Raw genomic sequence first — 13,367 nt, 5'->3', positions numbered from 1 at the left:
TCTTGGCACATCTAAATCATAAATATTCAACTTTCATTTAGCTCCTAAGTAAAGCCAACAGTGAAGGTCAGACTTGGAGAGGGATAACAAGGCTCTCATGCTCTCAGTCACCCGACTGAGAAAGCTTTTGGTGCTAGCTCAGATCACAGGACACGAGTGGAGGAGGAGTGTCGCTGGCTCCAGCTGCAGACACTTTGGTCCGGCTATGCAGAGGTTGGCCTTTGGTCCAGACCTATGAAGACATAACAGCAGAGAAACAACACACACGAGGTTCCTCCTGGTGCTATGCTGATGTGAGTGTTTGACTTCTGGGCCAGACAGGCTTGCATCTGTCCAACTAAGTGCATGGGCTCATCCAGACAGGCATGCACTAAATCTGATCCGGGGCCATTCCCCGACAGAAGCACAAAATAAACACATGCGCATTCACTGCTTTCTAGAGCATACCGGATGTTAATAAGCAGAATAATTTGTAGTGGCTTGACTACTGCCTTTGTTTTTTTAGTTTGTGGCTAATGTATGAAGGCATTTCTGATCATAACTATGCCAATAACCTATTGTCACGTCAGATATTGCTAACTGCATTTACTCAAACAAAATATTGATGGAGTTCTTTTTTATTGCATGGAAAAAAAACAAGTGGGCATGCTTTCAAGAATCACAGTCAGAGTACAGTATGTCTGCATTTAATTATGGGGTGGGAGCAATTAACACTTGGGCTCTGCTTTGTTCTGTATTCCATGGCTGGTTGTTGAGAAAATACAATTCTCAAAAGCTTGCCATTTAAAATGTATTTAGCCTATTTTTAGTTAGCGTGAAGGGGTTTACCTACAATTGCTTAGGGCTATGAAGGTTGGGCTAAGACTCAGGAGACCCTAGTTCAATCCAAAGTGTTCCCTGTGACAGTGGAAAAGTCTTAATTTGTGGAAATGTCACTGGCCTGCTGGAGAGTAATTCCTTGCTGTAAGGCAGGGATTCCATTAGCTGTAAAGTGCTCAAAATCTGAGCTACTTAAAAAACATTGGTGTTTTCTCAGGTTTTATTATTAATGTATGTCACTAATAACAATTTACAGCAGACATTAACTGATAACTAGAGACCCTTAAACCAAAACATTACACAATGTGCAACGTATATAGCTTTGCCCCTCTTTCATGAATTCTCTTAAACATCTAAGTCTGACCTAATTCAAAACTATATATCTCAAGTATGTCTCTTAGATTAAAACATATGTTTCAGACCCACTGAAAAAAAAAAAAAGTTATGATACTAAAGACCTCCTTTTTATTATTTCCCCTCACAACTTCACCTTGCAACACTTTCTTAATTGCAAAACAATTTTGGCTTGAACTTCTGTGTCTCAGTCTGCTGTACTGTGACCTAAAGAACAGTACATACTCATGCAGAAATTAACTGGTCCCTTAGGAGTACTCTTGTGCTGGAGAGTGAAGGAGGAGAAGGCAGATTTGCAAATAGCTGTATTTTCTTTCACCAACTTAATTGCTTCTGTTTGGAACTTTTAAAATCTCACCTTACTATGCAGTCATTTTCAAAGCGAGCACAGCATGACTGATCCAAAAAAAAATCTGTTTGCTTTTTTATTATAATTTTGGTTGTGATATTTTATTAGTGGAGGCTGCGACACCTCAGAGGAGTAACAGTCGACTGGTTGTGGCACTTCTGGCATTTCCTAGATTATACTCTGATTAACTCTGCTATATTAATAAAGACCTTTTAATATGCTTTTGTGAGAGTAATTTCCTAGGGATTTCAGGAAAGCAAATGGAAAAACAAACTGCATCACACGGCATCACACTGACACTTCTATGAGTCATCAGCAGAGTTGGACCTTTGTATCTCTAGTAGGTGAGTTAATCAACTAACCAATAATAATACTAAGCCATCATCATTTTTGAAGATTATTACTAGAAATATTTACCAGTTTTCATAGTTATTTGTTGACAGAGGAACAGTGAAATTCAGGTTGGGGCTTTCAGTTACCATTTATGGCTCTGACAGTATCTTCCCATTCTCAAGTGCAAGCCTTTGCTAGACCACTGGAAATGAATGCCTTTTATGGGAAATTGTCCATTTATTTTTCTTTCCATAATCCTTGATATTTCAGTTCAAAATAAAAGTTGAATGATGACAGTGCTGGTACAAAACAGGTTAGCACAGTCGACTGGGACTCTTTTTTTTTTTTTTTTTTTTTGCAGCCATGCTCACAGCATTTCTTATCCAGCAGAGTGCATAAACTGCACACAGATTCCCACATGCACACAACCCTTTGCACAGTGCTTTGATCTTTGACAGGAATCTTCAGACACCCTTTGGAATGGGAGACACTCTTGACACTCTTGTAGCCTGTTACAGTTGTGGGTATATTTTTGGTTTGGAGTAAATGATCTAGTTAGAGGAATTTTTCTTATTCTTAAAATGACAAGAAGTCCTCAGAAGGAGATGAAAGTACATCATTGTATCTTTGTACTTGTAGGAATATTAGCCATTTATAACTATCTGGAATAAAATAAAAATGGAAATACTGAGAACATGATGCATAGTAAACAATCACAGACCTGTAAGACATGTATTACTCATGAATGCAGGATCAAACAGCTGCTTTTCCTGCCTTTTACAATGTGTTCCTGACATACAATTAACAGTATTTACTGCACTAGTATCTCACTTGATGTCGATTCCCCCCTTCTGTCTGTAATTTCTTCTGTTGAAATTCAAGGATTGATCAGGGCATTTTGTCCTATAACATCTTACCACTCTTTCACAATCTCTGTCTAACTCTCCAGCAATTCCTACCCTTGTCCATGCCTATCTTCCCGGTGACAATGTGTTTTTGTCTAGTTCTCTAAAACAGACTTTTACTCCGAGCACAGGAGGCATGACACCCTGCTCAAGTTAAGGATTGCAGCATCAGGAACCAGACTTTGCAAATTGTCACCTGATTCTTTTCATCGTGCACCAGAACGTGACCACAGCTGTCTCCTCTTGGACCCAAAAGGGACAGAGCTAAAAGGCAGCAGAGAAACAAACCTCTGCTGCCTTCTCTGATTACAGCTGCAGAACGATTTTGAGAAATTGCTATTGAGAAATACATCAACATATTGTTGATGACTTTGGCTTAGTGAGTGATGATCTAATTTCTGTTCAATTGACCAGCAGCCAATTTACGTTTGGATCAAAGTTTGAAATGTAGTTTGTTTCTTGTTAGGGTGAGCCGGTCATTACAAATGTGAATCATAACAACCCATAGTAAGGGATTAATCCTGCAAGATGCTGAACACTCTGTGAGAGAGGGCAGGTGCTCAATATACCTCCTACCTTGTTCTTCACTTTACCAAGTCACACCATTTCTCTGAATCTGATCTGCCAAATTATTCATGAAGCCCTATCCTGTAGATACAGACATTCATACAGACAAATATGTTGTACTGTTCACTGAGGAAGGAAAAATTAATTATACTTAATGGTCCTCATTCACACCTGCATTACTGAAGACTTAGGTCAATCTAAACCCATTGCTAACTCAAAACTGTGGGAAATGGTCTTTCAGTGATCTGTCTATTTTACTCTGGTTTCTGTCAGAGATCACCAGAATAAACCAAATGCCTTGGCCAGTCACAAACAGATCTATCCTACTTTTTGCTAAGAATAAAAAGCTGCTTTAACTTAATCAGTAGTAGCAGTTGCATGACACAAATTAGAAAATTACTGGAATTAGTTGAGATAATAAAAATAGTCTGTGTCCCTCATTAAAAGTCTTAACAAGAGTAACTAAAATTGAAAGGAACAGTTGAAAGATCAGGGTCAACATCTGTTTAATTTTTAGCTATTTTAATTCGAGTTCATGATTATTTTAGAAGTTATCCTAAAGAGTCAAAGGAGAAAGAGCAATGGGAAAAAAGCAGAGTTCTTCAGGGGACAATTCATCAGTGGATTCAACATATGGTGTATGAGAAAAAAAGCAAATAGAACAGAATTCTCTTAGTCATAAGCTAATAATAAAGTCTCTAGCCACTGTCCAGGGTAGGGTCAGGCCTTCGGCGCTTTGAGCTTCTCACTGCTAGAAATCCAGCACACATGGAGAACAGGTTACTGTCTCTGGTGAAAGTGGCACAGACAAGAGCCACTCACAGTATCCCAAAAGTTCCCATTTGGTCACTCAGTGTCCCCAGGTTCACAGCACCTTAGTTCAGCACGTAGCTAAGGGACTTCCATGAGGAAGAATAGCTGATGAAGGCTCTTGTGCAGTCAACAGAGGCATAGATGGGGAACCTTTCAGAGGATCAGACATATTTCTTGTGGACTAAGAATTTGCTTTCTTTAGCCCATAACCAGTCCAAGGTAATTTGGCTTACATCAGTGGACAGTCAAAAAGCTTTAAGAGACATCAAATTACCTCATCATTATGGCCAGACCAAAAAGAAGAAAGTCTGTCTTCTCCTTAGTTTAACTTCTGCCTTAGATGTTGTCTGAGGCCTGAGATCTCTGAATTCAAAGATGAAAAATGGAGCATGCTAAAAGAGATGAGTTCCTTCTTTCTCTCTGAGGACTCCTCAGGCTTTCCTTCACTATGTAAAGTAGAGCAATCCAGCTACCCTTTTTGCATTACAAACTTTGCTAATAAAAACCAAAATCAGACAATAAAAACACACTTTCTCCTGATGCTCTGTTTTCTCTTTCTTTTCCTCTCCCTGGCCCCACCTGTACTAACACAGTCACACTTTCAGTAGCCCTTACTGGAAGCAATGCAAGCTTTCAGTTTTTATTAAGAAGGCTAAATCAGGAGTTTATAATAGTCCTTTTATACTTTTAATGTTGCCCATTTTACTGCTGCTTTAACATTCACTGCCCAGACCTGGCTTGTATTCCATGTTCCCAGATCTGAACAACAGAACACCCCTATTAATTTAACCATGTCCTTTCTATTGCTACATTTCTTAAGTAGTACAGCTGTGATTTTGTCTTAATTTCCCTAAGGTCCTTAAACATCTTTCACATCCATACCTGCAGTCACTTCCAGTCAAAGCAGAGTTTGCAGTTCCCTGTGCCTTCAAGAAATCTGCAGTCATACATTGACTTTGTACTGTCAGTTGGGAAAACATGTCCTGTAGAAAAGGGGAATAGCTAATGGGTGCACTTGATGCTTTGACAAGCCCAAGACAAGGCTCATCCGGTTATACTGGTGCTTGAAGGAGGGTCATGGCTTTTTGTACTTGACTCTCACCAAAGAACAGGGTTTGACTGTTTTCCTTCCTGATTTTGGTATCTGATTTCAAACTGCAGGCCATGCAAGGACCAACCTTCTTTCATGCACTCATCTCTCAGGTTTGGATGCCATTCCGCAGCCTGGTGAAGATGTCAGAGACAAGGAGATGAAGAGGAAGAACAACAGAAAATCTTGTTTGTGTCGACTTCCTGCGCTTTGGTGATGGGCTCTAAGATCCTTCTTTATGTGGTTGATTACGGAGCCAGATTTCCAAAAATATTTAAGGCCTCTAAAACGAGAAGTGGTTGGGATATTTTCCAGAGCTACCTTGTTGCTGAGCTGTAACCAGTAGTACAGCTAGTGGATGTACCAACACCCAAACTTCAACTCAAACAGAAATTCAGGCCAAAAGCTATATCCAGAAAGCCCCTGTTCAGATGCTGTTCCCTGAGGTGCCTAAACTTTCACTGGGGCTGCCATTCTTTCTTGAATTTAACTCTAGCAATCTACCTGTGTTTGCTGATATTCACAACCTTAGATAACTTGCCTGTCTGGACTACAATGCCTGAGACAAATATTGATCGAGTTTGGGATGCAGGCCACACCTTAGGCACACTGTTGCTTAAGGTGAGTCAAAGATTCATCATGTTCTTTGTAAAGTTAGAAATCTCAGAGAGAAAGGCATTTGCACAGCACTGCTCCTGAATGGAGATTGTTCCTGCTCTGGGGTTGTGCACCAATGTACCTCTTCACCCTTAACACACTAATCAAAAAAAAACAGTGTGGTACAGTGTGACCTCCCTGCAAGCAAACACCAAGCACCATCGTGTACCTAAATGACAATACATTAAGATCATTATCATATGTAATATGGTCAAACTTATCATTAATCAGTAAAACCAGCAGCAGTATTATGTTCTTCCTTAAGTGACAGATTTGTCAATAGAATAAAAAAAGCCTTTCTACTGAGACATGGTGACATAAATGCAGACACCTTAACGGAATATCAAAAATAACAACAGGCAGAAAGGAGATCTCTTTTACCAATAAAGAAGAAAGTTCAGGTATTGACTAATTTGCTGTAAATCTGTCTTTTGCTTTCTAATCAATTGTTAACAATCAAAGGCCACCTGGTTTAATTGAGGCTAATATTCAGGAAGCCTGATCTGGCATTCCTTGTGACTGCTTGGCTGAAGTGAATGTAGGAATAGGAGAACCATAGCTCGAGTAAAGGAATGAAGAAAACCTGACATTAAAGTATTTTTACACAGCCATAAAACCTTTTTTTTTCCCAGTGGCAGATGCAAAATATGACAATTGATGATCATTTAACAAACTAGCAAGGAAATAATGTTTTTCTTCTCCTACAGACTTTTGAAAAGTGCATGGACACATACAAAATCACAGCTATATTCATTTTTGAAAGCTGAATGGCATCAGGCTAGAGAAGTCAATGGTTTTGTGCAACCACCATCATAAAGATATCTTCTGGCATGTGGGTCATAGAAAGATTTTAGAAGATTTCAGCCTGATAGGGTAAATGAATATCCTAGACAAACACACTTCCTCTTTGGTATTGGGAAATGTTTTAATGGAAGGCTAATTAGAGCCTTAGCAACTCTGTTCTCTGCAGGAGGATCTCCTCCTGTTTGAACTCTTTACCTGGACCCATCTTCCTTGCAGAACCAGATGAGCAGCTCCAACACTTGCTTCTGACAGGACATGACACCATTTATAAGGGTTGAAGGTTTTGGGGGCTTAGTCTTGGGGTCATAGCAATGGTCTGACTGCACTCTACTGATGAATAAAGCCTATGTTTTACATTCTGCCTGAGTAATTGTAATAAATATTGATAGGTGTGCTTTGTTATTAATTTATTTCAGGCAGAGCATGTCTCTGAAGCTGTGGAACGACCTTGACAGAGCAAGCAGTGCTTACCAGGCATAAGTATCTCTGCTGAGGGCATGGCAAAGGCCAGGGGATCCTGTCAACACAGCTGAAAGATACTGCTACTCAACAGGAGCTTCCTTGGTGCTACAGAAAGGTAAGATATTGCTTAAAGGCAGAAATTTAAAAGTATTACTTCAGTATTTTTCAGGATTTCTCTCAAACAAGGTCGTTGAAAGATTAAATAATACTGGGGCATTGGAACTGTAAAATGAGGCATTTCATTCCTTTACAGGGAGAGGATGTGTCATTCCTAGCCTGGTCTCCTTCCTGAGGTTTGATCCTTAGATCTGGGTTTATTGCCGAGCTGTTTGGGGCCGTGCTGTCCATGCTGGCACAGCACTGTGCTTACGTGGTGTGCCACAGACAGATCCTGTCTCTGTGGGTACTGTAGAACCCTGGTTGGTCTCGTCTTTTTATAAGATTAAGGCTTTAATCTTAATTTCAATTTCCTCCATAAATTTGTATGCAAATATTTTCCTAGCTCACAGACCTATTATGAAAGGGATTGCCCTCTGGGTGGTTGCCATTCAGCTTGGCTGCCTTTACTATAGACTTTACTGGTTGACATCAAGAGTCACTTTTCATGTACACACCCATCTGCAGTTGTAGCAGCAATTTTCCCCCCAACTTTGCCAGGTCTTTTTGCATTTTATTAGTAGCAACCTATTTGTAGCACTTGGTTCATTGGATTCTTAGAGTAACTACATAGCTCATTTACTCATAGTGTCACTGAGCCTGAGCTGAAACTCAGGAACATATTTCCTCCTCCTCTGCACCAAAGAGGAAACACTTGGAGAACAGTCTTTTCAGCTCCTAGCTGTTTCTTTGTTGATTAATATTTGACCATGAAATTAGCTCTGTTGATTAGAACATGGTGCTAATAATGCCAAGGTCACAGGTTCACGCAGGTTTGATCCCTGTATGGGCCATTCACTTAAGAGCTGGACTTGATGATTGATGTGGGTCCCTTCGAACCCAGAATATTCTGTGATTCTGAACATAGTGTGGGTTTTGGTTTTTTGTTCTAGCTGACAAGATCAGCCCCTCTGTCTTGAAATACGGTACTCATAACTCATGCACCATCTCCCCAAACTGACTGTTAATCTAAATAGCCAAAATGATCATGCTTTATATTACGGTCCTATTTGTGAGTAACCGATAAAGGACTAATAAATTTTTAATAGATGTTGTAATAATTTGTTAATTGAATATTATAGAGTACAACAGGCTAACTGGCTTCAAATAACCATAGCATATTTTTTACTAATGTCCTTAGCAGGCACGTTTAATTTAAGCCATAATACATCACCTTGGTGGCAATGATATGTGTGTCTATGTAGCTACACCTCTAAGTGCTTCAAATATGGAACTTTGCAACCCCAAATGTCTTAAAACAACAACACACACAAAAATCAAACACAAAAATCAAAATATTGTAGAGTTTCATGGAAGCCTTCCTCCATATCTTGTAGGTCAGTTTCTTGATGGTAGTGAGACATTTTGAAAATGGACACCTTGTGGCTTCTCACACCAAATACAACAAGAGCATTTTCTATGTGTGTTAGAGTCTGCAACTCCTAAGTGTTTCTCTGAGGTACATGTCACTCTTTCAGTGACAAGCTTCTGAATGCTACAGAGAATTGTGTCAGCTGCACCCTCTTTATCTGCTAGACTTCTAAGTGTACTTCTGTCTGATAAATATAAAAAATAAAATAGTAATGCTAACAAATATCTCACTCCTCTCCAACTTCGTCCCCCCATATCAGTTTTACTATAGGAATCTTCTGCATGACTGTCAAGGGAGACCAAGTTGGCAATGGGTCAGAATAATGTATTTCCTTAACAGAACCTATGCCAATGGACATCTGATCACACAAGTCTTGTATATTCCAGCCCCAGTGCACTGTCAGAGATACTTCTGCTGCTCTGCATTTCCTGTGTCTGGGTTTTTATCATGCATCCCCATTTTACCCAAACAATGCAAATGAGTGATAAAATACTGAAAAATCTTATCTGCACTTTTTCACCCTTAGGAAAGAGCTGGGATAAATTCTGATCGTCACTGTGAGTAGCAACTACCTCCACTTAAGCCAGCAGGATGCCACTACTTTCATGGGTATAAAACTGGGATGATTTTGGCAGAGACAGAGCAGGGGAGACCATGTTAGGCAGTAACACCTCCGTTCTGGAAAATTATCCACCATTGATAAACAAGAAACTAGCCCTCATTCACTGTTGCAGACTTCCAGTGAAATTTTTGCTGATCCTGCTGTATAAGTGGTTCATTAAAAGCGACAGTGATGGTGGAACACTGGGGCAATCATGGTAGTGTTCTGCAAAAACACCTCAGAGAGCACCTCAGCATGCCCACTCCAGCATAACCAATGGAAGGGTTTTTCTATGATGAAAAAAGACAACTGCTGCATTTTCAGTCCATTCCAATAATATGCTTCATTCTAATCAGAAGGAGAAGTTTATACTAAACAAATGCTCACTTTCTTAACTTCGCTTTTCACATCAGTCACTGTCAGCTTGATATAGAAAATATGGCTGTTAATAGCTTGCAGTGGAGCAAACATTTGCATAACTGTTACCTCAGAGCCCATAACTCCGAGCTAATTGGCTGATGGTGATTAAAATGATTAAGTGACTGTAATTTATATGATTAACCAATTAAGCCATTCTCCTGTGATTGGCCCAGGGTAGGGTCTGGGATGTAAGCTTGTTTCCCAGCATGCATGCCGGCAGTGCACGATATTAAATATTCTTTTAAATACTTGCTGTTGTTCCTGCCAACACCACTCAAGGTGCTTTAAAGGTATTTTAATTACTCCATATCATTTGTGTAGCACAGAGAGTCATAAGTTGAAGGCAATCCATGAATTATTAACAAGATAAATCTAGCGCTGACTAGGATAACACAGAATTACCGAAGGCAGTAAATAGGACAGCGAATTTGATCATCCAGAACTGATGGATGACTGACTGGTGTAAATACAAGCAATATCACTGCCTTGAACAGAAGTTATGCTGATTTATCCCAGCATGACGTTCAGATTCTTATCCTTGGAAACTGAAAGTTCACCAGCCGGTCTGAAAAAAAAGGTGGACAGAATTAACTGCAAATCCTTCTAGGTAAAAGAAGCAACTGACTTGGTTAATTTGTAACCAAGTCTATTAGAAGTGCATTTGCCAAGGGAGTGAATGTTGTTTGAGTGAGCTCTGGTTCTTGAAAGAACAAGGCAGGTGGGCAGGAAGCAATAATTAAGCATATTCTCTGTTAATCTCCTGCTAGGTACACTGAAGGGAAATCTTGCTGTGGTTTCATCCCCCTTTCCTTCCCCCTACCACCTTCCTGTGGGTTGCTGTTACAAAACAAGGGACTGCTCCATTTCCAGTTTTTTCTCCTCTCACCTCCTACCAGCAGACAGTTTAATTCCATGCTTCCTGAGGCTAAACACATCACCTTCATTCACTTTACTTTCAATTTCAGCTGCTGTGTGTCCAGAAACTTTGAATCAGTTACCAGTTAGCATGGACCCTCAGTTCTGATTCTACAGCTTAGTAGTCTTGTAAGAGATGAGAGTAATATGCTTTTCTTTTCAACCTACCAGTGATTTGCTTTGTGTTTTCTGATCTTTCTTGACTGATAATTAAATGTCAGCATAATATAGATGGCTAGTATTTTACTGTCATGTGGGTTAACTATTTCCACGTGCAGTTTTGTCCAAAACAGTGGCCTTGACATACAGGAAAATATTACACTTAACTGTATTAAGCATCTTCGTGTTGCTGACTGGGTATTCCCAGTGCTTCAGAGGATGGTTTCATCATTGAATTCTTAGGGTAACCACGGCTTGAAAAGTCAATTTTTTCATGGAGGATACAAATATCTGAACAACCTCTTTTGATCTAAGTGTTTTGTTCAAAACTTCGTGAGGAAGCCTCTAGCATCGGGATGTCTGTTTTACAGTTTCCTGCAAAAAAATTAAATACATTGCCAATACTCCCATGCTGAGCCTACAGTGCTCAGCCTATGGTGCAAAGCCAGAAATTCATGCTCTGGCTTTTTGTCTATTGGATGACATTTTCTCAATATTGCTCACAGAAAGTTCCAAGCAGTGCTCTGGGGAGGTCTGTGAAACAGCTCATGAAGCTTCAGTCCTGAAGTCTGTGGACATGTGTACCTGTCTGTCTGTCTATCCCATTACTGATATGCCAGTAACATTTTAGACTTCACCCTGGGAGAGTCGTGAAAACTTCAGGTCCCACCAAAGTAAATAGCTACAACTTATCCAAAAATGAGAGCAGCAGTTAAAGCTGAGGCTGGGGGACAAGAGACACTGTGTGTGACCTTGGCCCGTCACCTCGCCCCTCCTTGCATCCCTGTTCCCTGTTGTCAGAGCGAGGGATTGCTCTTTCATCACTCCTAGCAAAGCTTCGGGACAAGGCCATTAATATACATAATGCACTCACACAGTAACAAGATGACGTCCATAAAAAAGCTTATAAATAAACATAAATAAGGACCTGATGAGTAAAAGGCTGGGTCCTGCCCAGGCTTCAGTGAGACTTATAAAGGCCACACAGAAAATGCATCTTAAAATAGACTATTTGAAGGTCGTAGCCTCCTGCCCTTACCTGTCAAGACCTGAGCGGAGGCTTTGCCTGTGAAGTGATGGCACTGCTGATGACATCAGCACTCTCCATGCAGGTTTTGGCAGGTGTTAGCCATTCGTTTCACCTTTGCTACTGTTCATCCAGGAATTTCTTCAGAGTCATGACTCGCCATGTGCTTTCATGGCAACTACCATTTAGTTGTATGAAATAACACATTTCTGCTGAAGATCTGCTGCCATGATATCAGAACTTGAGAGAAGGCAAAGCCTCTAACTGATTCTTTTTGACAGGTTATAAAATATTAAAAGAGGGTAAAGTTTTAAAACTCATTTTTACATCTCTCTTTACAGCCAAGTGCTGCTGGCCTAAGAGATCAATGAATGAAACATTACATAGAAATGCTGAATTCATGTTATCCTTGATAATCTATATTTCAAAAATGAGACTGAGCTCTTAAATGACCCACACATGGATTTGATCTGCTCCTCCCTTTTAACTTGCTCTTCAGTAGCCTGGCTTTAAAAAAATTAACTGTTTCAGTAATGTGGGAGTCCTTTCATTCCTACAGTCTTCTGATTAGTTCCAATAAAACTGAATAGTAATAAAGTTAAAATCCATTAGTGGGTACAAGACACACAACAGAACCTGTTCTGGTATTTAAAAAAATGTAAAGCCATTATAGCCTCCTGTGCAACTTTGAATTCGGCACAATTATTTTTCACTTTTTGCTGTCTTGCTTTTTTGTTGTTGTTGTTATTTCAAGCCTCACCAACACAAGCGTCATTTCCCCATGTAATGCTATAAAAACTGTTCTGTCAGAGTACTGCAGTAGTGGCTCAATGTGACTTTAAAAAAAGTGTTAAAAAGACCAAGCTACCTTAGTAAGAATTATACTGATTTGGAACATTTAAGACTTCATCTTCATGTAAAGAGATAGAAAAGGAGAGGATTAGTAGAGGGAAATTTTTGCTACTGAAGACCCATGTCCACACTGTCTGTGTCAGGGCTGGGGGGCAACTTGAAGAGCACAGGTAGGTTTCTGTGAGTTACTGGAGCACTCTGTGCTCTCCCAAAGAAGATCTTGCAGTTTGGTTTTACCCAAAACAGTCCAGATTTTGCTGTGAGGCGACATCCCAATGCAGCTCCAACAGGCTGTGCAGGAGCTCAACCTTACATCTAATGCTGCTGCACAAAATGGTGGGAACACAGCCTTTCAGCTCCTGGTTCCTCATGGTGCTTCCCAATCATCAAATTCCAAATCTCCTCAGAAATGCAGTGCATCTCTGAGGGTAGCTCTGGCCCAGTGTGATGTTTGCACCAACTCCACTCCCTAAGGCAGCTGAGGAATTCCAGAGCCCCAGCACTCAGCAGCAGAGTCAGGTCCCCCACAAAATGTTTTTTTTAAAGGAACTGTGTGGAGGAATCTCCCCTTTTCTGGGCTAGGCCCCAGGAAGGATGCCCAGCCCAAGGGGCCCAAAATCCCAACTTCCCTCATTGATGGACAGCCAGCAGAGCTTCAGGGTACATTTCCTTGGACTTTTAGCACCCGCAGCGGAGGAGGAAACTAGCCCTG

At 40.4% G+C, this 13,367-nt stretch overlaps 1 long non-coding RNA gene across 2 annotated transcripts in view; it reads left to right on the top strand.

The window, feature by feature from the left end:
- The first annotated feature begins 5,259 nt into the window (after positions 1–5,259).
- Positions 5,260–13,367, top strand: part of LOC138105707 (uncharacterized) — a 44,273-nt gene continuing 36,165 nt past the window's right edge. For both annotated transcript variants that reach the window (XR_011148626.1, XR_011148625.1), the window contains exons 1-2: positions 5,260–5,851; positions 7,108–7,268. This is a non-coding gene — a long non-coding RNA (uncharacterized lncRNA). The remainder of the gene's footprint in view (positions 5,852–7,107; positions 7,269–13,367) is intronic.

This window comes from Aphelocoma coerulescens, chromosome 2 (genome assembly GCF_041296385.1).
Source record: "Aphelocoma coerulescens isolate FSJ_1873_10779 chromosome 2, UR_Acoe_1.0, whole genome shotgun sequence".
Lineage (NCBI taxonomy): Eukaryota > Metazoa > Chordata > Aves > Passeriformes > Corvidae > Aphelocoma > Aphelocoma coerulescens.
This window is presented reverse-complemented; position numbering and strand designations above follow the sequence as displayed.